General features: G+C 38.1%; 1 long non-coding RNA gene across 1 annotated transcript in view; it reads right to left on the reverse strand.

The window, feature by feature from the left end:
• Positions 1-3,978: 3,978 nt before the first annotated feature.
• LOC142179603 (uncharacterized) overlaps positions 3,979-27,469 on the reverse strand; it is a 31,677-nt gene continuing 8,186 nt past the window's right edge. Inside the window, exons 2-3 of the long non-coding RNA XR_012708153.1 lie at positions 21,701-21,772; positions 3,979-4,187 (exon numbers count right to left, since the gene is read on the reverse strand). This is a non-coding gene — a long non-coding RNA (uncharacterized LOC142179603). The remainder of the gene's footprint in view (positions 4,188-21,700; positions 21,773-27,469) is intronic.

The raw sequence follows: 27,469 nt of genomic DNA on the forward strand, positions 1-27,469 counted from the left end.
GAAGTATGTCGTTTTGAGATAAATTACGGCCCGAGCTATAATATCCGGTATTTATGGACTAGTACTATACAAGATCTTATATGATCACGATAGTAAGATGTACATAATGTGTTAAAAATGTATAGTATTTTAAGTAATTTGAGATAATTCTTAATTATGCGAGTAATTGGTTAATTATCGGATAGCGGAATATTACCTAATTAAATTAATTAAGATGGATGGATAAGCCTTAAAGGCTCCAACGTGGCAGTAAGTTTGGCCAAGATTGGTGACTCTTAAAGTCACAAAGAAAGGTAGCAACATTTGAAGCCTGCTTTATCTCAATTAGTGTTATCAAGAAGCCAAGGTTACATTTAATAATGATTTGGCTAGGTGGAAAGCAACATATTAATTATAAACCACATCTTTCTTAATATTATTTCCCTAAAAGCTCCTAACTTCCGAACCCCACTCTACTTTCTATTTGAGAGCATGATGAAAATAATTTATATGTGTTATTCCATAAAAGTAATGGAATTAAGATTGATATTTACAAATTTCTAAGAGAGCTTGGTCCTTGGATCATATAAAATGAAATAAGGCAATTAAGAGAGAGCTTCTGCCATGGATCATATAAGATTAAATAAGGTGATTAAAGTAATAGATGTGGAGAAACCTTTAAGAGGACAATCAGCTTGCTATGAACAACTTATGGAGCAGGGTCATGGAAGACATAGCAAAAAGCAACTATAAATCGGAGAGAAAAATAACAAAATGAAGAGTATGGAGAAATTCAATGGATATGTGCATCAAAAGCTCAATGTTTCCAATTTGCAATACTTTTTGTAGACTTCTCAGTCAGAAAACTATAGAAGTTTGTCATAGGGGAAGTATTAAGCAATTTTACATCAGGTATGTTAAGGCTATCCCTTCTTTCTTTTGGCATGATCCGTACGATACAAACAAAATGTGCAAATGCACAAATTTCATGAACGACTCTATTCATAGAAGTATTAGAGATATATATGTTCTTTAATTCTCATGTGTCATAATATTTTATCATCTGTTCATGGGTCTCAGAAAAATACGAAAGTTGAAAAGATGTTACTTTATGATATTGCTCAAGAGGCAAATGGTCTTATGACCTTCCGAATGATTTTATTGACGTACTTTTCATGCATTGCATTCATGTGCATTGACCCATGACCAGATGGCATTATATACGCATATATATGTAAATATATGTATATGGAATGGGAAAAGGTTACGGTGTTATATACGCACCACCATCTAATCAGCTGGTATATGATGATGATGTTGCCCACAGTGGCCGAAATATGATTCAAATGGTGTTATATACGCATATATATGTAAGTATGATTCAAATGGCGTTATATACGCATATATATGTATGTATATATATATATATATATGGGATATGGGAAAGGTTATGGCGTTATATACGCACCACCACCTGATCAGCTGGTATACGATGATGATTTTGCCTACAGTGGCCGATATGATATGATAGAATGCCCTCAGAGGCTGATGATATTATGAAATATGTATCTATGCACGACATGACATTCATACGCATATGCATGACGTTAAAAGTAATTTATGATTTACAAAGTTATTCAGACTTACACTTTGAGTCATGTACTCTATATGTCTTCCATATCCCTCATGTATTTATTTATCTGCCTTACATACTTAGTACATTATTCGTACTGACGTCCCTTTTGCTTGGGGATGCTGCGTTTTATGCCCGCAGGTCCCGATAGACAGGTCGAGAGCCCTCCAAGTAGGCTATCAGCTCAGCAAAAGATATTGGTGCGCTCCATTTGCTTCGGAGTTGCTCGTTTGGTTAGTATAATTTAGACGTGTATTGTTTGGTATGGCGGGACTCTGTCCCGACCCTTATGATATTTATGTATTCTTATAGGCTTGTAGACATATGTCGTGTACTTAAATATTGTACGGCCTTGTCGGCCTATGTTTTGAGTTTATAAAGGATCATGTTGGCCTATTAGGCCCGTATGTATGTGTATATGATGATGTATTAAGAAAGATACGTTACGTTGGTACTCAGTTGAGTAAGGTACCGGGTACCTATTCCGGCCCATCGGTTTGGGTCGTGACAGGTCCATTCGTGGGTGACCATATTTTCAATGTGAATGATTCACGGCTATATGCTCTGTTTAACCAGGTTGGTCGCTACTTATTTGAATTCTTAGAGCGTCGAGTTTGCATTTCCTTACAGTTTATGTTATGTTGCTTTTAATTCATTTGAATTTGCACTTCTTATAAATGTTATTATGTCGGTTCTGTGCATGACCATTTTTATATACATATATAAAATTTTGAGAAGTACAATCGCCTACTTTTCTTTCCTTGAGTTTTCCTTATTTAAATTATTTTGTCAAGTTGTTACTTGTATTTGAAGTTGAATAGTACAGTAGACGTATGTTTGGTTTTGGTTTGTGCTCAAAGGAAAACGACTGATTTCAAATAGCCCTTTTGTGGACTTATCTTTGGAAATCGATTAGTTTCATCAAAATTAGACCCATGGGTACGAAGTTTGAGAGGTCTTACTGTATTTTGTTGATCTTTTGAGGGATAAGTTTTATTCCATTGCTAAATCGTACATGGTAGTTGTCACACCTCCTTTTTCACCCGCGCCACCGCAAAGGGACGCGGAAGGGAGTTTTTTCCAATTAAAGGACAATCGAAACGGGACTATTATTTAAGGATCAGAGTCGCCACTTGGGAGATTTATGGTGTCCCAAGTCACCGGTTTTAATCCCGAATCGAGGAAAAGAATGACTCTGTATTACAGTCTGCGCACCAAAAATCCGGATAAGGAATTCTGTTAATCCGGGAGGAGGTGTTAGGCATTCCCGAGTTCCGTGGTTCTAGCACGGTCGCTCAACTGTCATATTCGGCTTGATTATCTGATTTTATACCATTATGAACTTATGTGCAAACTTTAAACTCTTTCCCGCTTTTATTATTATTATTATTTTAACAGAGAATTACAACATTGTGAAAAACGTATCTCGAACCACGTCACATCAATGTACCTGTGGTTATCGACACATTTCGACTCTGTTGAGATTTGGATTTGGGTCACATAAATGTGCACCCGAGTTTAAGAAAGTAAATTGTTAAAGGCGCGCCTAAAGCGACTAGCGTATCATTATTTTTGGTAAGGCCGTGAAATTTGCTAAACGACCGATCACGAAGTCTATACAATTATTAACTAATTATTGAGGGCCCCGCAACTTGTGCGTTTTATTGGGCGAGGCTCATCTCATTTATTTTAAGGATATCCTAAAGTGACTACATTTCTATTTAAATTAGTCTCTAAAATAAAAATAAAAATAAATCCTAATTATTACGAGCTTAAAAATAAGAAAGCGTAACATACTAATTGCTAGATTAAGACAAATATTAATGGAAAGGAATTTTACTAAAAAAAGGAAAAAATTCGAAATTGTAAATAAAATACGAAATTCGCCAAGTAATATTCAAAAGAAATCAATTATAGCTAGATTAAAGCTCTCATTGTTATAAAAAAAACTATTGGAATTAATTATTCACAACCATTTGAAACTAGATTTAACCATAATTACTAAAGCTTATTAGAAAGTTTATTAAACTTAAACGTTGACTCATCTTGCTCAAACTCGCACCTAATGGATTAATGTTCTTAGCCTTGCTACGTTGAATCACACATTAAAAGCATCAAGCCTGCTGATTCTATGAAATTATTGGCCTATTATATTTGCCTAGTATTTGCGGATCTTCGTTACTAACAAGATTCAAAGATAAAAAAAACCTCAAATTGCTTCTATTCCAATATTTGCAAATTCAAATCTAGATTTTACTAACCTCCCCCCCCTCCCCCCCCCCCAAATTAAATCGATTTCCCATATTGACTATTTACCAATTTGATTTGAATGCGATTTCAAACTAAAAAATTTAGCAAAGCCGAAACTAATACTTATGGTGTTCATATCGACACTCATCCAATAGCTCCGCAATATAACGCTTCACATCATACATACTTCTACCATTCATATAACATGAAACACATAATGAATATCTAACTAAAAATACGAATATTCTATAATTAGAAGCATAAATCTTCTGGCCATTACATTTCAGCTTCAATGCATATGTCAAAATGATTCAGAGTAGTGTACCTGGTATTTGAATACAAAGAAAGGAAGAATAGGATCAGCAGCAGTAAGAACAACGCAGCAACAACAAACAACCAGTAGCAGTAATGCAATAGCCCAGAAACAGAGTTTGAAAACCGGTGGAGCGGCGACCCAAAAACCAACCAGACTTAGGAAAAACCAAGCGAAGACCCAGAAATCCCAATAACTCTCATAGACAGGACAAAATGAACCCCAAAAAAAAACAGAAGAGGCAATGGGATAATTCTGATTTTTTTTTCTTTAAGACTCGAAGTAGAACACTCTCAAACTATTGACTCTCTATGACTTCTGAAAATCAGTTCTTTTCTCTCAATCCTCAACTCTCAAGATTAAAAGTCTGTTTTTATCTCCTCTTTAGTTCTCAAATTTCTCTCTCCAAATTCAGTCCCTCTCAAGTGTCAAATGAGTCCTCTTTTATACCCAAAGCAAGACTCCTCCTTTTCTTTTTACCTATTTCCTTTTTACTTTTTAAACTATTATTACTACCCCTTTTTGCCTCTTTTACTTTTCAGCCCAATATTCTTCTACTATGTATACCTTTTAACTTTTATTATTACCTATACTATTTCTAATTTTTAATTAAGTAAAAGCAGTCAACACGGACCCCACGGTTCCCCCCTTTTTCAGTGGTCAAAGAAGACCTCGTTATTAACCCCCCCTCCTTTTTACTTTACATCATTATGTCTTATTCCCCACTACCACTTAAATAAATATATTAGATTCCCACTACCATATGTTTTGTTCCCCACTATAATATTTTACTATTATTAGAGTTTAGTGGACGGAGCACTTAAATTAAATAAATCTACAATTGGTCAATTCCCGTATTACCCCTAAAACTATTGTTACTGCCCTGATTCAAAAAATCTGTTCAAACTTCAAAATTATCTAAGAACTAAAATCAGATTACCATCTATAACCAATTCACCTAATCAATTAACCAAAATATAGCAGCTATAACTAATTCTTAATCAAATTCAATCAACAAATTCAAACTAAATGATGAACAACAAAGAAACAACTGGAATTATTTTGATTGTACAATATTTTTAAACAACAAACCTACTTTCTGATTCAACAACAATAACAAACAAGTATATTCAAATCACTGAGTTCAAATTCAAATTAAACTTAAACGGAATAAATAAACAGATTTAAATCACTAAACTCAATAATCAATTGAACCTTAAACTAAATCTAACAATATTACAACCAAGATGAAGGATTCAAGTTATCAAACTAACACACTTCTATATTAAAACAAAATTCTTTTAAATGAATAAAAACAAACTGAAGAAATAATCAAGAAACGATAAACCACGAACAAGAAAGAAACAAACATACACTGATTTCGGATCCGAGAATATCAAGCAAAATACGGACAGAAATGAAACTTAAACCAACTAACCGGAAACGAACAACGACGAACTCGAACGGCAATGGAAAAACTCAAACCAAGACTGCCAAACCTAACGGATCTCGACTCAACAGGAACGTTAAACTTGAAAGTCAGTCGACAAACTCAAACGAACTCTCCTCGAGCTTTAAACGAACTCCATTGATGAAACAAACTTTCGTCGCCATTTTCCGGTGGTGATGGAATTCAGTCGACGAAGAAAAAGAAAGGGACAGTAGCAACGCTACTTGTCAATGTACTGGTGGAGCTGGCCGGAGCTCGACGAAGACGAAGGAAGGTGAAGCAACCATGAAAGCTCGACGAGGGCAGCAGCAATGGTTGACGCAGCAGCGATGGTTGCTCGTCAATAGCGTACGGGGAGGGTCGTTGGTGGTTGAAGCTGGGGTGGTGACGACGAGAGGGCAGCCATGGTCAAAGTTGGACGAAGCAGCAGCAGCAACAACCATGGCGACTGTGTGTGTGTGTGTGTGTGTTCGTCGCTGCTGTTATAGCAGCTGGTGGAGACGGGCAGCGACACTAGTTTTTCCGGCGTGGCTGGGGGTCGTTTGGACGTGAGGTTGAGGAAGAAGAAACAGCAGCAGCGATGGGAAGATGAAGACAGCAATGGTGGTCATTTGGGACGTGAGGGTGAGGAAGAAGAAAGGGGCAGCCATGGTCGAAGCTGGACGAAGCAGGAGCAGCCATGGGAGGGGAGCTTGGGGTGCTAGGGCTTGGAGAGGATGAAGAAGAGGGGGGACGGGTGGTTTTTTAGGTTTAGGGTTTTGTTTTGTGAAATGAAAGATAGGGAGATAGGGGTGTTGGGTCTTTGGGGTTATGGACTGGGTCGACCCGGGTCGAAATGGACCGGGTCGTAGGGGAAGGTTGGGTATCTTTGGGCCTGTGGTTTAAAATTGAAGAAAAGGCCCAATCCGGTCTTCTTCTATTTTTGTTCTTTCTATTTATTCAATTTCCTAATTAATAAAGCTAAAAATGCTAAGGTTAAATTATAAAACTCAAAATTATCTAAAAAAAAATTAATTAACTCCTAACAACAATTATCGCACATTTAAATAGCAATTAATGATAAAATCACACAAATTGGACGTTAAATGCTAAAAATGCAACGTACGTTGTTTTTTATGATTTTTTATTTTGTAAAACAAACTTAATTAAATATTAAATGCAAACGCGACATATTTTTATATTTTTATTAATTTAAACAAATAAACATGCACAGACAAAAATACAAATAATTATCCAAAAATGCCACGAAAAATTCAAAAATTGCACACAAAGGAAAATTGTTTTATTTGAATTTTTTGGGAGTAATTCTCATATAGGGCAAAAATCACGTGTTCACAGTAGTGCTGAGTGGTTGGTGATGATCCTAAAAATATGTTAAAGAGATAGCACATTAGTATTTGTGGAATTCGATTGTGTTCGATTGTTATAGTTGAAAACAAATCTTTGTTTTAAAGAAATTATCTGCTCGTGTTTACTTGGATTGGTTATAGCTGAACATGATTTTGTCATAGTATAGAAACTGGATTGCTGAACTATGTCAATTTAAATGGGCTCGGGTGTGCATTTCATGTGACCCTGGCATAATTTTGTATAATAATAATGAAATAAGCATGTTAAAATTCGGGGGTGCATTTCATGTGACCCGGTTCTAATTTCCAACAAGGTTAAATAGAGCGTGTCGTGAACCACGGGTGCATTTCATGTGGTGTGGCTTGCGATATGTTTTAAATGACCTTGAATTAATTCTTTAAATAAGTAAAAGCGGTTTTCCAAAAGTTAAAATTAACACATAGGTTCAAAATTTTCTAAAATCAGATAATTAAGCCGATGATAACAGTTGAGCTACCGTGTTAGAACCACGGAACTTGGGAATGCCTAATACCTTCTCCCGGGTTAACAGAATTCCTTACCCGGATTTTTGGTTCGCGGACTGTTAAACAGAGTCATATTTTCCTCGACTCGGGATTCAACCGGCGACTTGGGACACCCTAAATCTCCCAAGTGGCGACTCTGAATCTTTTAAATAAATCTCATTTTGATTGTCCTTTAATTGGAAAAACTCCTTTATACTCCCTTACGTGGTGTAGATAAAAAAAGGAGGTGTGACAGATACACACGACTCACAATTACAATATAGCCTACATGTGAGAACTTCCCTGACTCTAAGTCCATATGGCACATGACTCAACACACCTGATCCCAATTCCGCCATCCGAATGCATACCGCACCTCGAATACCTAATCATTCCACGAAAGATACTCTAAAATTCCCCTGTGTCACCATGCAAACTCGAATATCAGCAATCGATCTAACAAGAATGCGTCGCAATTCCACCGAAGTAACATCAACTTAATTACATTGTCTTTTCTGAAACATATACCCTCGTCAAATCACTCCCATTTAGCAATACCATATCCTTAATCACCTGGAGATCATCCCCCTAATCATCTGAAGTTCATTTCTCTAATCATCTGAAACTGCTCGTGCTGCCTAAGAATTTTATGACTTTCGGTTCAAAACTGAATTGTAACCTTACAGACGCAAATCTCAATACTCCACAACATACCGCATATACCATACCATCCTAGGATAACATGAGAACTTCATCTCCCTTCTGAGCCACAAACATCTACGTACTCAACTAGTCAAGAACATTCCATTGATCCCATCTAGAAGAAAATCACTATGCATCCCATGCTCCTCATGCCCATAGAAAATATACATCTCCAATCGAAGTAGAAACCATCAAGAACTCTCTGAGTCCCCCTTGCACAAGCCAGACCTGCCAGGACTGAATCATTCTAACTCGACCAAGCTACGCAAGCCATCAAAACCTAAGAGCATTGCATTCAGGAGCTGCTCAAGGATCACTGCATTCAGGAGCTGCTTTTTTGAGTCAATTGTTTTTGTTTTATTTTTCTAATCATGTATAGTAGTATTTAGTCTTTTATGTGATGTTAGAGTTTGTATTGTCTAGTTAAGTTTGTATAGTCTTTTGTTACTGTATTTCTTATTTTGCATTTGGAAATGTGTTACAAGTAAAAATCCAAAAAAAGAGATGTTGCATTTTATATTTTGTTATAAATTTTCTTTAGAATACTAATTCTAGAAATGGAAATTTTTTTTCTTTTAGTACTTCTTTAAAAGCTTTCTTTAAGGTGTTAATTCCAAAATCCAAAAAGATTTTCTTTTGAGGTGTTTCTTCGGGAAAGTAGTGAAAAATGAAAAAAAAAACTTTTATTTTCATTAGAACTTTAGGATATTGTACATAAAAAATAATACTTTATTTTTTGTTGTCATTGGAATTTTTCCTTTAGGCAATCAAAATTGAAATCCAAAAACATTCTGTTTTATTTTTTCATTGCTTGCTTCGAAATCTTGCGTCAAGATATCAAATGAGGATTCAAAATGTCTTTCTGTGGTTTATTCCTTAGATTTCCTTCAAAAAATGGAAACGTTAGTTTGTTTACTTTATTCCCAATCTTCCAGAACTACGCAAAGATCTGATTCATGCGGCGTCATGATACGTAGGCAACCTACATAGGGTTCGATCGAATCATTTTTTTTACTATTAAAAGAAAATAAAAAAAAAGGAAAAGGAAAGAAAAAAAAAGAAAAAAAAAAGGGAAAACGAAAAAAAAGGTGAAATTGTGGGATGTGAGATATGAGAGAAAGAAAAGAGTGACGAAAAAAAAAGAGAAAAAGAAATGAAGGAAAATGGGCAAGCCAGCAAGTACCAGAAAAACAAAGAGAAGAGAGGTTGAAATGAACAAATTGGGATGATGCCAAGTGACCTTGTGACCCTCGAAGTCATTCTTGGACCGTAAATTATTGCTAGGTGCATGGCACGAAATGTGATATTTTTAGCTGTTAAATGCTCTAACGCTAAAATGATGACTTCATTTTGTTCCTTTTGTTCTCCTCATTGTAGCAGAAGGGTGGTTGGTTTGTGGTTCTTAAGACAACTCATCCATTCAACACAAGGCCAAAGGGCAAGGTAGCCATGACTAGCAAAAACTTGGGCACGAGAGTTGTTGACCCGTCAAGGGAGTTTGTGGAGTCAGAGTCTGAATTGAAAGTGGAGTTCCAAAGGGTGAAACAACAGATGGCAGAAATGTATCAGTCTTGGATCAGGGGGCATTCTCCGCCTTCATTCCCCACTAACTACACCGAAAACCCTGCAACTATCCCACCACTATCCCAAATCCAGATTCCCACTGCTGCTGATATCACCCCACAACCTTTTCACACTCTACCCGCCAAAACCACCTCGTATCCCGCTCCTTTGGCCACTCATGCTCTTGTAGCTCCTCCCTCAGCTACTTTTCCTCGATCCTCTAACGAGGTTGTGTTCAAAGTCCCTGATGCCCAACACTATGCACCAGAACCAACTTTCACAGTCTCAGATTCATACTCTCCTGCTCCTCATTTTGAGCCTCCCGGCGAAACTGAAAAGCTTGCTAAGATAGTGGAGCAAGATGAGATGTCTAGGAAGGTGAAAATCTTAGAGCAGTCTTTAAGAAACATGCAAGGGATAGGGAGCTAGATGAGCGTGTCTTAGAAAGACTTGTGTTTGTTTCCTGATGTCCAACTGCCTGCTGGGTTTAAGATGCCAAAATTTGATTTGTATGACGGGCACAGAGATCTCGTGGTCCACTTGAGAGGTTACTGCAGTAAGATGAGAGGCGTCGGTGGGAAAGACAAATTATTGATGGCATATTTTAGTCAGAGTCTGAGTGGAGCAACTCTGGAGTGGTACACCCGCCAAGATGCTAGCAGGTGGTACACGTGGGATGATATGGCTCAAGCCTTTGACAGGCACTTTCAGTACAATATAGAAATTGTCCCAGATCGCATGTCCCTCGCAAAGATAGAAAAAAGGCCTAATGAAAGCTTTAGGAAATACGGGCTCAGATGGAGAGAGCAAGCTGCCAGAGTCCATCCTCCCATGTAAGAAAAAGAGATGGTCGAGTACTTTCTTCAAGCTCAAGAACCAACTTACTTTGGGCATTTGATCACGACTGTGGGTAGACCTTTTAATGATGTGGTAAAAATGGGAGAAATGGTAGAAAATGGGCTGAAGTCGAGCAAGATCGTGAGCTATTCTACTTTAAAAGCCACAACACAAGCAATTCAGAATGACACAGGAAGTTTGTTGGGTCAGAAGGAACACGGTGATGTTGCCATGGTTGTTTCAGAGTCACAACATGGACCAAAGGGCCCGCCTCCCCAATATACCCAGCCTCAACTCCAACCCCAAACCTGTCCCCGAGCTCCACATAATCCACCTTAGTATTATCCTCCGAACAATGTCCGGTCATATGTCCAACCACCAGGTCACTCCCTATGGCGAGCGCCAGCACCGCATAATGCATTCTTGCCTTCACAACATTTTAGAGCACCCAACAACCCTAGAAAACAGGGGCAGGGAAGGGAACAAAGGCAAAGAAATAGTTTCATGCCAATTGGGGAGTCCTACACAAGCTTGTTTGAAAAGTTAAAGCATTCTGGCCTGATTGAGCCGCTTCTCGGCTATACTCCAGACCCATATGCAAAAGGCTTTGATCCTACTGTAAGATGCATGTACCACTCTAATGTCCAAGGGCATAGCATTGAAGATTGTCGTTCTTTGAAAAGGGAAATAGAAAGAATGATTCAAGAAGGGGTAATTGTGATCAATGACAGTGACAGGGAGCTGTGAATCCTCTTGGGAACTTGCGGACTGAAGTTAATGATATTGAAGTTGTTAATGGTTTTGGCAATATTGATGTGGAACCCAGTGGCTAAGATGTCGTGCTTGATAATTGGAAAGACGCTTCATCTCTTGGCTAGCTGGAGAGGAGTCTTGGTGGTTTATTTTGTTGTCATTTCTGCTGTCCGGGTTATTTTCAGGGTTGTAATCCAGATATTGTCTTGTGATTCAAACCCTTCTATCCTTTTATTTTGCCTAGTTTATTTTTCGTAGTAACTCGTTTAGTGTTGTCTAGGTTTGTTCCAGGGTTGTAACCCAGTTTATTTTGATTGTTTTGTTGTTTAAACCCTTTCACCATCTGTCTAATGCAATTTCCTGTTTTCTGTTATTCTTAGTCATTTTTGTTTAGTTCTCTTTTCCTTTTATAGTCTTTTTCCTATTGACTCTAGTGACATGACATGCACTCGTAATTCTCAGCTTGGTTTTAAAAGTCAGTTTAGTCATGAAGCAATGAAACAACGTTAAAGATGTAGGGACATTGGAGGGAAATAAGTGAAGACATTTTGAGATCACTTCAAGCCCGAATTGTGTGAAACTGGGCAGGTGGAACATAAAAATACACTATTGAAATGCATCATGTTGCATCGGGTGATGATAATGGCAAGTTTGCCCCAAATTTGTAGGGGGGTCGTTCGTGGTAATGAGAGTGAGGGTGTTGTCCAATGGGGCTTAGTAATTAACAGATGTAAAAGGCGAATGTGTGGATATGGTTATCAAGTCTAGTACAATCAAAAGATCTTACAAATGTTCTCCTTGGTCTGTTTAATTGTGTAGTTTGCACTTGGCATGTTTTGGAGATTGGAATGACAAAGGCATTTTGTTCTGCTATCTAAACATTTTATCCTTCGTTACCCCTTTGAGCCTCATTTATTTTCTTTCATACCCCTTTTTCCGGAATCAGTAGCAAAGATCAGAAGCACAAGCGTGAAAGATAAGTAAAGGAAAAGGAAAAGAAAAGAACGAAAAGGGAGAGAAGAAAAATGAAGTTGAAAAAAACAGAGAAAAGAAAAAAAAAGAGGAAAAAGAAGAAAGAAAAAAAACAATAAAAAGAGAAAAAGAGTAAAGAAAAGGAAAGAAAAGAAAAAGAGGAAAAAGAGGAAAAGAAGAAAAAAGGAGAGAGAAAAGTACAAAAACGAAGCAATTCCTATGTCATGAACTATGTTCGACCTGATTCCTTTTAAGGATACGTAGGTAGCCTCACGGTTCGGTCTCATCAAAATAAAAATCCAAAAGTCCCCAAGCAAGAAACTAGGGCAGAAGTTGTGGTTGTTGCAAGAAATCTGATTCCAAAAGTTGTAATTCTGAATCCACTTGAATTGTTTTGAGCCTTTGATAACCTTTCTTGCTAACCCTATCCAAAAACATACATTACGGTCCAAAGAACGACCTTCCGATCGGTCTTCGAGAAATGCCAGGTCAAGCAATGAGAGGTAATGCATATTAGGGGCAACACTTTGGTCCAAGTAGGAAAATGTTAAAAATGAGAGAGTCTTATTGGTGAAAACCTTCACAGGCACCGTAAGGCGACGGTAAGTTGAGAGAAAGAACAAATGAGAGAGGCTTGATGGTGAAAACTCTCTGGGCACTACAAGTCGAATAAGGATTGTGAGTCAGATTGGATAATTGGAGCATTGAAGCCCAGTTTCACGGTTTAGGGGGTATAACAGGAGTTGGACATCAGACTTGCTCAACATAATAGGCCACAGGTGCATGTCATGGTCATTATAGTTGGTATCCACATCTGATAGGTTTCTACTTTGTAGTTTTCTTGTTAGGAATCACTTATTTCCTTTGTTCTTTACTTTGTTTCTTTTGTCTTGTTTATTTCCTTTTCCTGAGTCTGTTTGGTCAAAATAAGTGAGAAATGGCTTCAAAATTTGCCACCATCTTTCCAATTGTACAAACCGAGATCTGGCTAGCACGTCATAGTGTCATAAGTCAGGAAAGAACAACAAGCGCACTGAGTTGGTAACGATTAACATACTTTGGGGTCCATGAGAAATACAAAGGTTTGGTATATTTCAATTCGTGAATAGTGCAACAGATAGAGGATGTTGTGTGAACGGGTCAAAGGTATTATCTATGATGAGATCAACAAAGAAAGTGGTTAACCAGTGACAAGCGAGGTCTTCTAAGCAGAAATCAAAGTTATCGTGACAAGTGAGGGAACAATAGACTTCAAGACCAAGGCCAGTGATTTAAGTCAGGAAAAAAATAGCATGTGCACTAAGTGGATGGCAATTAACGTGGTTTGGGATTCATGTGAAACACAAAGGTTTGGTAGACGTCAGTTCATGAGCAATGCAATAGATAGGGGGTATTGGGTCTGAACGGAGAAGAGGTATTTTCTATGATAAGGGTGACAGAGAAATTGGTTAGTCAATAAGCGAGCAATGTCTTTCAAGGTGAAATCAAAGTTATCATAGCAAGTGAAGGAGCAGCCGCCGCAAAGCCAAGGCCACAAACCAACCACCATGTTTAAACTCACAAGTTTTCTTTGTCTGAAATAGGGACGGAAGCTATGTTCATATCAAAGCTTGGAAGGTTGAAATTTTCAGGTGTAATGCCCCAATTCTGCTTACGCAAAGGCTATTGAAAAGATCACACATCACCCCTAGGAGATGCACTTCCTAGTCTGGGTCTTTCAGGTTATATTTTTGCTTTAGGAGACGCACTTCCTATTTGGTTTATTTAAGTTCATTCCTAGGAGACGCACTTCCTAGTTTGAGTCATTGAGATTTCACCCCTAGGAGACGCACATCCTAGTCTGGGCAGTTCAGGTTGTATTGTTGTTTTAGGAGACGCACTTCCTAAATTGAGATGTTCTCCTAGGAGACGCACTTCCTAGTCTGGTTCATTTAAGTTCAGTCGTAGGAGACACACTTCCTAGTTTGAGTCATTGAATGTTTCACCCCTAGGAGACGCACTTCCTAGTCTGGGTTTTTCAGGTTATATTTTTGTTTTAGGAGACACACTTCCTACATTGAGCTTTCCCCTAGGAGACGCAATTCCTGGTTCCGCGCACTAAAGTTATACCCTTAGGAGACGCACTTTCTAGTCCGAGTTTTTTTAGGATACACTTTCAGGAGACGCACTTCCTAGTTTGGATTGTATGAGTTTTAGTCACTGAAGTTCTCACCCCTAAGAGACGCACTTCCTAGTCTCGGTCATTTAAATTCATTCCTAGGAGACGCACTTCCTAGTTTAAGTCATTAATGTTCCACCCCTAGGAGACGCACTTCCTAGTCTTGGTATTTCAAGTTATATTTTGGTTTACAATATTGCTAACAACTTACAAATCGCCCAGTTACCAAACTGGGGCAGAAAATTTTCGTTGTTTTGTCTATGTTAAAGTTAGGAGCCCACCTGGAGAGCAGGGAATGCATTTCAAATTGAAGTCAGGAGCCCGCCTGGAGAGCAGGGAATACTTTCAAGCACAGTAGCCAAGAGCCTGCCTGGAGAGCAGGGAATACTTTCAAGCGCAGCAGTCAAGAGCCCGCTTGGAGAACAAGGGAGTACAATTTACGTTTTAGCTTTCAAACTCTTTGTTTTGTCTATGTTGAAGTCAGGAGCCCGCCTGGAGAGCAGGGAATACATTTCAAGTTGAAGTCAGGAGCCCGCCTGGAGAGCAGGGAATACTTTCAAGCATAGCAGTCAAGAGCCCGCCTGGAGGGAAGTACAATTTAAATTTTAGCTTTCAAATTCTTTGTGTTGTCTATCTTGAAGTCAGGAGCCTGCCTGGAGAACAGGGAGCACTTTCAAGTTGTAGTCAGGAGCCCGCCTGGAAAGCAGGGAATACTTTCAAGTCAGCAATCAGGAACCCGCCTGGAGAACAAGGGAGTACAATTCAAGTTTCAGATTTCAAGTTCTTATTGATATTTGGTAATGTGATCCATTTTACACTTACATCTGTGCCCAGCCACCAAACCGGGGCAGAAAATTTTCTTTGTTTTGTCTATTTTGTTGAAGTCAGGAGCCCGCCTGGAGAGCAGGGAATACATTTCAAGTTCAGCGGTCAGGAGCCCGCCTGGAGAGCAGGGAATACATTTCACGTCAGCAGTCAAGGAGCCCCGCCTGGATAATAGGGTCAGTTTTTTCTTTAGTCAAGCTTAGTTTATAGTTTTCCTAGTCTATTCTTTAGTTTAATTTCATCATTGCAACAATAGTACAAGTGGTTTACAATTTTGCTAACAACTCACAAATCTTCCTAGTGCAAACTAGGGCAGAAAAAATTTCTTTGTTTTGTCTATTTTGTTGTAATCAGGCGCCCACCTAGAGAACAAGGGGAAACAACTCAAGTTTTTAGGGAAAGCAGTTTTGAAGGAAGACAGTTCAAGTTTCAGGGGAAAATGGTTCAAGGTGCAAAGGAAAACAGTGTCAAGTAACAAGAGAAGACGGTTCGAGTCCAACAGCCAGGCGTCCACCTAAAGAAAAGGAAAAACATCTCAGATTGCAAGTCAAGACAGCAACCAAAGAATCTCGCTGCAAGAATGCGAGTCAACAGTCCGAGGTGATCAACAGAAGTTAGTCACAATAAAGAAAAAAGAAAGGCAAAAAGTGAATCCAAATGCAGAAGTTGATGAAAGATGTGGGTTGCTCAAAACATGGCCGAGGTAACAAGCATTGTATACCTGGTCTTGATCCGAAAAGTTGAAGAAGGATGAACTAGCACCTGCAACTAGCAAGCATCAAGGTTCAAATCTAAAGTCTGCATGAAGAACCATTCAAGACTCAAGATCAAGCTTCAGAAGACTTATAGATAGGAATCTTGTAACTCGTAATTGATAGGCTTAGCTAGTCTTTTTCATGTTTTGATTTTGATGTAATAGCAGGACTGCGGACCGGAACCTCGGCGGAACGGCACCTCGACCGGCTCTCCACCGCGGCATACTCCATCACCTCACTCGTCTTTGAACTACACGTGGTCTGATTCCTTTATAGCCAAGGATATGTAGGCAGCCCAGATACTAGGGCTCGGTCACACTCCCTTCTCTCTTAGCTTTAGTCTCTCCAAATATGGGTCGGGTCAAAAACCTGTCTAGTCAGTCTTTGTCTGAAAACTCTGTACGTTTCCAGTCAAAGAGGGGCAGTTGTAGACATGTGATTTTTGACCCTCCCCAAGATTTTTTATATATTAGCGTAAAATATTTAATTTAGGCATAATATAGATATTTTGAGTAATTTTGACTCTTTTACTTTATTTTATTACAAGAAAACAAAAAATACAAAAATAGGTTCATTAATGTTTTGTAGTCATTTTTAATCTAAAAACAAATTCTTTAAAAAAAATATATACAACAATAGTATCGTATTTTTATTTTAATATGATATTTGAAAATACCAAAAATAGATTTGTTTTAATGGTTAGTTTTATTTTAATAATTATTTGAATAGTAGGAATAATTAACAAATGGGCCCGTATTTTTAATCTCGTTCACAGCGAAAGAATAGAGCTTGGGCTCGAGCAACCAATCTTTAGGCCTAATTTTGGACCTAGCCCATAATTGTCAAGCCCATAATTCCTAGGCCCATACCCCTTAACCTAAAACCCTACCTAAACCTAGACTATATAAATAAAAAGAAAAAACAAAAAATAACGGAGGAGCTGAAACGAGAAAGCAGCAAAGTTGCGCATGATAATAACGAAGAAGGCTGGAAAAACGCAGCTAAAAGGCTGCGAACCAGAACGACCCCCACCCCCTTCACGTCGTCTTCTTCGACGACCCTCCCTTCCCCGTCCTTCTTCTTCGACCAATAGCCCCCAAAACTGGGAACGACCCATGCACGCCGGAGAAAACACCAATGACCTCGTCTCTGCCTGAAACGCGCCGGTAAAACGAGATCCACCTGCTCGTCGGATCAACGAGTTCCAGACGCGACAAACAGAACAAAGCGACCTCACCCAGCTCACCATCGTCGTTGGACCTCCGTTCACCGCGAAGCTGCCATTTTCGGCGAAGCTTCACGTCACAAACGACTTGCCATAGGATCCGGCGAACCGGGTTTGAACCTAGCGGTAAACCTAGCTCCAAAACTCCCTGAAACTAACTCAAATCAGTGCGAAAGTCAGCTCGAAGACGCTACCCAAATCCATGTCGAGTGAATCTGTTCAGTTCCGTCGAGGTGTTCGTTGATACGCTGTCTGAGATTTTGATTGTTTTGAATTTCCGACGAGATCTTCGGTCCGTCGAGGTTGCTGGTCTGAGGTCCATTCGTGGGTGACCATGTTTTCAATGTGAACGATTCACGGCTATATGCTCTGTTTAACCAGGTTGGTCGCTACTTATTTGAATTCTTAGAGCGTCGAGTTTGCATTTCCTTACAGTTTCTGTTATGTTGCCTTTAATTCATTTGAATTTGCACTTCTTATAAATGCTATTTTGTCGGTTCTGTGCATGACCATTTTTATATACATATATAAAACTTTGAGAAGTACAATCGCCTACTTTTCTTTCCTTGAGTTTTCCTTATTTAAATTATGTTGTCAAGTTGTTACTTGTATTTGAAGTTGAATAGTATAGTAGACGTATGTTTGGTTTTGGTTTGTGCTCAAAGGAAAACGACTGATTTCAAATAGCCCTTTTGTGGCCTTATCTTTGGAAATCGATTAGTTTCATCAAAATTAGACCCACGGGTACGAAATTTGAGAGGTCTTACTGTATTTTGTTGATCTTTTGAGAGATAAGTTTTAATCCTTTGCTAAATCGTACATGGTAGTGCTGAGTGGTTGGTGATGATCCTAAAGATATGTTAAAGAGATAGCACATTAGTATTTGTGAAATTCGATTGTGTTCGATTGTTATAGTTGAATACAAATCTCTGTTTTAGAGAAATTGAGGCTCGTGTTTACTCGAATTGGTTATAGCTGAACATGATTTTGTCACAGTATGAAAATTGGGTTACTATTCATCAACTGAACTACGTCAAATTAGATTAAAGGGACTCGGGTGTGCATTGCATGTGACCCCGCCATGACTTTGAATAATAATAGAATGAAGCGTGTTGTTGAAATCCGGGGGTGCATTTCATATGACCCGGTTCTAATTTCCAACAAGGTTAAATAGAGCGTGTCGTGAACTACGGGTGCATTTCATGTGGTGTGGCTTGCGATATGTTTTAAGTGACCTTGAATTAATTCTTTAAATAAGTAAAAGCGGTTTTCCAAAAGTTAAAATTAACACATAGGTTCAAAATGTTCTAAAATCAGATAATTAAGCCGATGATAACAGTTGAGCGACCGTGCTAGAACCACGGAACTCGGGAATGCCTAATACCTTCTCCAGGTTAACAGAATTCCTGGTTCGCGGACTGTTAAACAGAGTCATATTTTCCTCGACTCGGGAATCAACCGGTGACTTGGGACACCCTAAATCTCCAAAGCGGTGACTCTGAATCTTTTAAATAAATCCCATTTTGATTGTCCTTTAATTGGAAAAACTCCTTTATACTCCCTTACGTGGTGTAGATAAAAAAAGGAGGTGTGACAGATACACACGACTCACAATTACAATATAGCCTACATGTGAGAACTTCCCTGACTCTAAGTCCATATGGCACATGACTCAACACACCTGATCCCAATTCCGCCGTCCGAATGCATACAGCACCTCGAATACCTAATCATTCCACGAAAGATACTCTAAAATTCCCCTGTGTCACCATGCAAACTCGAATATCAGCAGTCAATCTAACAAGAAAGCGTCGCAATTCCACCGAAGTAACATCAACTTAATTACATTTCCTTTTCTGAAATATATACCATCGTCAAATTACTCCCATTTAGCAATACCATTTCCTTAATCACCCGGAGATCATCCCCCTAATCATCTGAAGTTCATTTCTCTAATCATCTGAAACTCCCCGTGTTGCCTAAGAATTTTATGACTTTCCGTTCAAAACTGAACCGTAACCTTACACACGCAAATCTCAATCCTCCACTACATACCGCATATACCATACCATCCTAGGATAACATGAGAACTCCATCTCCCTTCCGAGCCACAAACATCTACGTACTCAACTAGTCAAGAACATTCTATTGATCCCATCTAGAAGAAAATCACTATGCATCCCATGCTCTTCATGCCCATAAAAAATATACATCTCCAATTCGAAGTAGAAACCATCAAGAACTCTCTGAGTCCCCCTTGCACACCTGCCAGGACTGAATCCTTCTAACTCGACCAAGCTACGCAAGCCATCAAAACCTAAGAGCATTGCCGCAAAATACCTGTAGAAACTCATTACCCCGTACACACCCAAGGAACTAATCATATCCTTACCATACCGATCCGGCCTACTACCCAGCTATCCCATCTATCTGAGTTTCCTTCTGATTTATCTTCAACTTGATATCCCCTCTTGCTGTAGCACCACAATTCCTCAACCCAGACTTACCACACGAGACCCAAGCATAAAACTACATTGTCTAAGGTTCATAAGCCGCTGAGTACTCTCTTAAATATTTCCAAAAGCACCATGTTCAAAATACCTACCCCAAAGGGACCTCCTGCGAATCTGGAACCATTACCTTCCTAATAATGATATATAGAATCCCATAGTTAATGTAGAAAGTACCACAAGTCTTGACATTTTCCAAATGAAAACTCAGTTCCTAACCACATATACAACTTTAAAATACCCAATTGCTACATGTAGAATCTTGAACACATTAGAACCATTCTCGAGAGTCATTCACTCTATTCAAACTGCAATTAGTCTGATCAAATGAACTGAACAGCCTGTGCTTCACTAGCACTCCGACACTGCAGAATGTGACCTCATTCCAATATAACCAAGCAACTTCCTGCCCTATGCACCGAGCATTCCTTACCAACCACAACTCAAGTCATTCCCCGATTCTCGTACACCCATAAAGCATAACATAGGCTTTATTGAAATTTCCTTTACTCGAGTCATAACTAATTCACAAATACGCCTCGAGTTGGAACCATTAAAGCACATAACCGTACAATCAACTATTCAATAGCGGACTCCCCCATTTGGCTCGAAGCCATAGATCAAAACACGCACCATAACTCATAACGCATACACTTTATTGCTACCATAACACCATAGTGAGATTAACTCAATCCTTCATAAGCTCATGGCACACAGACCATCCGGTACTTCATATCTTTTACAAATCTCGCATTTACTCTCGTAACAATTAAACCCACTCTCTTAAGAGACCCAAATTAAATTCACACATATGTTTCACTTGTAAATGGGATCTTCTAACAGACAACATAAAGATCGCACAACTCCAGAACACTTCGCAGGAGATAACCCACCTGCTTCGCTTTAAACTAACTTTTATGTATACCTTTCACCGTCATAACCATTATGCAGTCACTTAGTCTTCCTGAGTCTGAACTCATACCGCAACATGAAATCTATTCCACTCCCAACTAGGAGACATGAAAAGATTCTTCACACGCCCATAAATCGGGCTATAACTCGAATCAAGACGGAAATCAAACACCTAATAGTTCTTCTATCCTCCAGCAGACCTTTCTCGTCACATCCAAAGCATACAAATACATCTCGCCGCACTAACATTCTCATTACATAGCCATCTAGTCGTCACTTCCACTAATAGGGAAAGATACCGGACATATAAATTCAAAAGCACTTGCTCACATGATCAGCACCTCGGTGCTCAAGCTATAGGCAAAAATCCGGCCTCAAGTCATCCAGACTGGCCCAACATCAACACACAGAGATCGTATCTCGCCCCTCGATCAGGGAATCACAAACCATCGAGGCACATCTGATAATGAGTGCTCATGCGCACATACGAATGCGCGGGAGGAATTCAAAGAGTTACATTTCAAGCTGAATCAAGGACGCACGATAAGAATTCAAGAATGTGAAGTTTTCCTAAAGGTTCTGCAGCCTCTCGAGGATAAATACAGACGTCTCTGTATCGATCCGCGAGACTCTACTAAACCTGCTCATGACTCGTGAGACCTATGTAACCTAGGCTCTGATACCAACTTGTCACGACCCAATTCCCCGAACCCGATCGTGATGGCGCCTCTCGTGAAGACTAGGCCAGCCAGACCAAAACAGACCACCTCTTTTAAATAGTTAAATACCAATAGTAGTTCTAAAACATGATATAATAATCATAATTTGCGAAATTAACGATAACAACAGTAGAAACCATCCCGACACAGCCCAAACCGGGGTGTCACAAGTCATGAGCAACTAATAGTTCTGGATACCAGTCTACTAGCTACAAAATCCGTTACAGAAGTTCAAGAACATGAAAATAGTAAGATAAGGGAGGCACGGGGGCTGCGGACGTCAACAACTACCTCGTAGTCTTCGAAAACACTGCCTGGACTGGGAGGATTAGCACTCAGGAGCGGACTCTGCGACGCCTGAATCTGCACACACGGTGCAGGGAGTAATGTGAGTACTCTGACTCAATGAGTAATAATCATAAATAATGGTTGAAAGCAAGAAAACGCGTAAAGGTACAAAGCAATTCTATATCAAACAGTAAAATCACTTAAGGCAGTAAATCCAGGAAGAAATCAAATGAAGTTCCTTTAAGCCAAGTAAAACAGGTAGTTTAGCAGGTGAATAACAAGTAGAAATCAGCCCCTCGGGCACAGTAACAATCACTCAGAACAGTATCAGCTCCTCGGGCTCACTCTCGGTACAATATCAGCCCCTCGGGCTCACTCTCAGTATAGTATCAGCCCCTCGAGTCACTCTCAAATCATGATGGATACCCGCGCTCACTGTGGGGATGCAGACTCCGGAGGGGCCCCTTACGGCCCAAGCGCAATATCAAGTCATCTTGTGGCAATAAAAAGTATCTCAAGCCCTCGGCCTCATATCACTCAGCATATCCTCACATATGGACTTCGGCCTCACTCAGTCCGAAAATCATCACAAGCCCCTCGGGCATTAGTAAAACCGTATTTCTCAGCCCAAAACATCATTTAGAAATATCATTTAAGTTCAAATATGAATAAAAGTGGCTGAGTTTGTAAAACAGTAAATATCAACAGGACTGAGTTCAAGTAATAAGTCAAACAATGAGGAATTTGTGATAAAAATCCCCGGAGGGTTCAAATAGTTGGCACGAAGCCCAAATATAGCAATCAGCCCAAATCATGATGATAACAAATAAGTTTCAGTCAAATACATGGTAAAATCATCAATCGGGACGGACCAAGTCATAATCCCCAGTAGTAAAAGACCCCACTCTCATCACCAGCGCGTGTCTCACCTCAATACAGCACTACGATGTGCAATCCGGAGTTTCAAACCCTAGGACATCATTTACAACTATTACTCACCTCGAACCGGCTAATTCTCTAGCTTGCGACGCCTTTGCCCCTCGAATTGGCCTCCACGCGCGTCGAATCTATCCAAAATCAGAACGAACACGTCACAACATGCTAAGGGAACAAAGCCCAAGCGAAAACGATCGAATTATCACAAAATTCCAAAAATTGGTCAAACCCGACCCCCGGACCCACATCTCGGAATTTGACAAAATTCACAAACTAGAATCCTTATACTCTCACGAGTCTATTCATACAAAAATTATCCAATTCCGATACCATTGGTCCTTCAAATCATCATTTTTATATTTTTGAAAGATTTCACAATTTTCTTCCCAAATCACGAATTAAATGATGAATTCAATGATAGATTCATGTACTCTAGCCAAATCTGAGTTAGAATCCCTTACCCCGATGAATTTCTTGAAAAACCTTCGAAAAATCGCCAAAATCCAAGATCTCTAAGTCAAAATATAAAATAAAACCCAAAACCTCATATTTATAGAGTACCCCACAGATTTCCACCTCCGCGGGCCGCACAAAATCGACTACAGTCCGCACAAAACCAGTGCGGTCCGCACAAAAACAACCGCGGTCGCACAAGCTTTCCTCTTCAGTGACAGGCTTTAGTATTTTGGCCATAATTTTTGCTACAGATGTCCAAATTGCGATATCTTTCCTTTTATCGAAACTAGGCACGAATGGCTACTTCGAAACTAGGCACAAAGGGCACAACTTCCGTTTTTGAATCATCTCAAAATTCCTTGTAGATCAAAAGATATGAGCTTCCGAAGTAAGATGAGCGGAATGTTCTTCACCGTGGCCGCACACCATTTTGTGCGGTCCGCACAACACCTTCCGCGGCCGCACTTCTTTTTGTGCGGCCCGCACGGGTGAGTTCCGAGGCCAACAACCCTTCTGGACCTGCTACAGCTATGATTTTTGGCCTAAAACATACCGGAACCTACCCGAAACTCCCGGAACTTCAAACCAATTGTACCAACACATCCCATGACATCGTTCAAACTTGTTCAAAATTTCGGAACGCTCACAACAACATCAAATCACAAATTTAACATAGGATTCAAGCCTAAGAACTCCAAGAACTCTTAAATTATGCTTTCGATCAAAAAGTCTATCAAATCTCGTTCGAATGATCTGAAATTTTGCAGACACATCCCAAATGACACAACGAAACTATTGCATCTCTCGGAATTCCATTCCACCCCTATATCAAAATCTCACCTATCAACCGAAAAGTGCCGAAATCTCAATTTCGCCAATCCAAGCCTAAATCTTCCACGGACTTCCAACATGCATTCCGACCACGCTCCTAAGTCCCAAATCACCTAACGGAGCTAACCAAATCATAAAAATTCCAATCCGAGATCATATACAAACAAGTCAAATATTGGTCAAACCTTTCAAATTTTAAGCTTTCAACTGAGACTGTTCTTCCAAATTAAATTTTGATTAACCTAAAATCCAACACCAACGATTTACATAAGTCATATTGCATCACACGGGCAAGTCAAGCCCGAGAACTGGCGAGCGAAATGCAAAAGCTCAAAACGACCGGTCGGGTCGTTACATCGTGCCTCTTCAACTATTCTTCGCAAACTATCATTCATTTACCAGCCCACGTGTCATGACACATCACCTAATAATTAATTCTATACATGAACTTAATTTTTCCCGATACAATACCACATTTGAGGATGAATGTTCCCAAGCATGAGAGAATATAAGGCCCCATAAGTTTCTAGGCGTAAAATTTGAGAATTACGAATTTAATAATATAATTAAAATACCTGGGGAGTATAAGGACCCACACACTTCTTCATATTATAGGGTAAATTTCACAAATGGTCATATAACTATGATATTTTTTCACTAAAGTCATATAACTTTGTTTTCTCACACAAAAGTCATAAAACTTTCACTACTTTACTCAAAAAGTCATGCTTAACCGGCAAAGATAATTCTCCGGTAATTTTTTCGTATTTTACCAAGTTTTTTTAGTTTTAAAATTTTATCTAATAAATTATGACTCAATTAAAATAAGAAATTTTACCTCCTATAGCAAAGGCATACACTATATTCAGAGGCGGATCCGGGATTTGATTCTTATGAGTTCCTACCGTAATTTCAAATTTATATGCAATAATAATTGGGTTCACAGTTAGATATTTAATTATAAACTAGTTTTAGTGTACGTGCATTGCACATGTATTTTGTGTCTATTAATAAAAATTATATAAAATTTAGAATAAGAATAAATTATTTGTAATAGCAATTAACATCGAGATAAATGCAGCATATAGTTGCACATGTATCTTATAGATGATGTTTTTGGTGTAAAAAATATTACTCAAAATATAAATATTATATATACCTTATAGTATGTATAAAGGGTAAAAAAAAAAAGGTAAACGCTATTTAGCGTGCTTTACGCGCGTACCTCGTCCGAATAAGTAAATTTTCTTTATAAATCTTATATTTATTACATTAAATGAGACTCATAAATAGAAGTACGTAAAAGTAAAAAGTCTAAATTTCTAAAATTTATCATTGTTAATTTTATTTATTTAACTCAATGAAGGAAGAAACTTCCATATAAAAATCTTTAATTTATTTCCGTCAACATATTAAACTTAAATTTGTAAGGATATAAATAAATAATCTTTTAGAAACTTGTTATATGAGAAATACTAAATGAATTTAAGGTACATCTTATATTACTTCGGAGAAAAACATAAGCTGAAAATTATAAAAGTAGCATTGTAGGTTCTAGGTGGTGTAAGGAGAAAAAAAAACTCTCTTTGGTAATTCGAGAGTGAATAACAAGGATCATTTTATTGTAATTTACACAATTCCAATAAGAAAAGGACTTACGTAATTAAGATTTTTCTCAATTAAATTGTATTTGGAATTTTTACTTAGTTTAAAAAATAAAAGATTTATAGACAAAATGTTAAGTGACTTCAAAAGCCTAATGCTATGAAACTGATTAAATTTATAATTTTTTCTAATATAAAATTTATATTTAAAAGATAAAAAGAAGATCAATATTTCACATAAGGGCTCGAATGTGATATGTACAAAGTATACCTGCCATTTACTTTAATTATAGTTTTAATGAATGTCTACTTTCATGGTGACTCTTATTTTATTTCTAAGTATTTTGTGGATTCAATAGATGTCTATGTGATTTTTTAATTTAAATAACTCCTAAAAAGGTTTGTTGGATTGTAACAAAAAAGAAACAAAACAAACAAACACCTGAGAATCCTTATTGCAAATAAATATCTATTATTTTTAAACCTAATAATAAATATTATTTGTTCGAAAAATATGATAGAAACACTTTTATTGAATCAAATTTTCGAGCTAAAAATATAAGTTATCAGTGAAGTTCTTACTGAAGTATTTACGAATTAAATTTTATGAATAACGAAATATACTTCTAAACCTAGTAGTAAATATATTTCTAAATTTTATGATTTTTATTTATTAGATTGAATTTAAAAAATAAAAAAAAAGGTAGAATACCAAAAAAATACCGGAGAATTGTCTTTGCCGGTTAACTATGACTTTTTGAGTAAAGTAGTGAAAGTTTTATGACTTTTATGTGAGAAAACAAAGTTATATGACTTTAGTAAAAAAATGTCATAATTATATGACCATTTATGAAATTTACCCCTGAAAAATATACCCGCAAGTGCAACATATGGATCTACTGGAAATAATTATTTGAACATAGAAAAGAGAACAAAGAATGAGGAGGAAAAAAAACAAGACAAAGTAAAAGAGAAACTATGTAAATAATGAGATAATGGACCAAGCCCACGTCTGTAAGCGAGGGAATTAACGGAAAGGGGTTTGGAACCTTTGACACAAAAGAACGCAGCAATAACATCGAAAAGGAGAATTAGGAATTCCCAAACATTGTTCCAAGCTTCATTAGTGCAGAAGAAGAAATTCAAGGTAATAGAGAATTATGTACATCTTTATTGTTGTGGGACTTCACCTTCTTTAGCCGAGGGTCATTCGGAAACAGTCTCCCTAACCTGGAGGTAAGGCTACGTACATCCTACCCTTCCAAGACACCACTCGGTAAGATTATACTGGATAGTTATTGTTGTTGTTTATTGTTGGGGGAATCATCATATATAATTTAAAGAATGAATTTTTGGAACAAAGCATGCTTTACCCAATTCATTGACATTCTGACAAATTCAAGTCATCTTCTGCGGTTGGATACGGATGGGGGAATGAGCATCCTTTGGGTTTAAAAGAAGTATTCTTTATTAAAAAATTATATCTTTTCAAATAAGTAATTACATTTGGATTAATTTAGCATGTCCCCACTTAAATTAAAGATATATCATCAATAATTCGAAAATATCAAAATAGTTGATGTCGAATAATTAGTAACATTATTTATGCTAGTTTATCAGTTTCTTCTCTGTTCTGAGTACTTGAAACTTTGGATATAAGCCTAGTGGTGAAAGATGATGATAAATTAATGGGTGCCGATTATTATAACTGGGGGTGTACGTGAAGATTATTTAAATCTATTAAGTGATATAACTTGGAACAAGTGAACCTAATTTGTGCATATTGAGATAGAATTCACAAGTTGGACATGTTAAGCCTAAATATTCATGAACTAAGTGAATTAAGTTATACTTTTAGTTCTTGTATCGATGTAAATTGAACTCCTTTATCATGTAGATAGACTTGTGAATGGGATTTCTTGAGAGAAGCATGAATTGTAGCGAG

The sequence above is a fragment of the Nicotiana tabacum genome, chromosome 1, assembly GCF_000715075.1.
Source record: "Nicotiana tabacum cultivar K326 chromosome 1, ASM71507v2, whole genome shotgun sequence".
Classification (NCBI taxonomy): Eukaryota; Viridiplantae; Streptophyta; class Magnoliopsida; order Solanales; family Solanaceae; genus Nicotiana; species Nicotiana tabacum.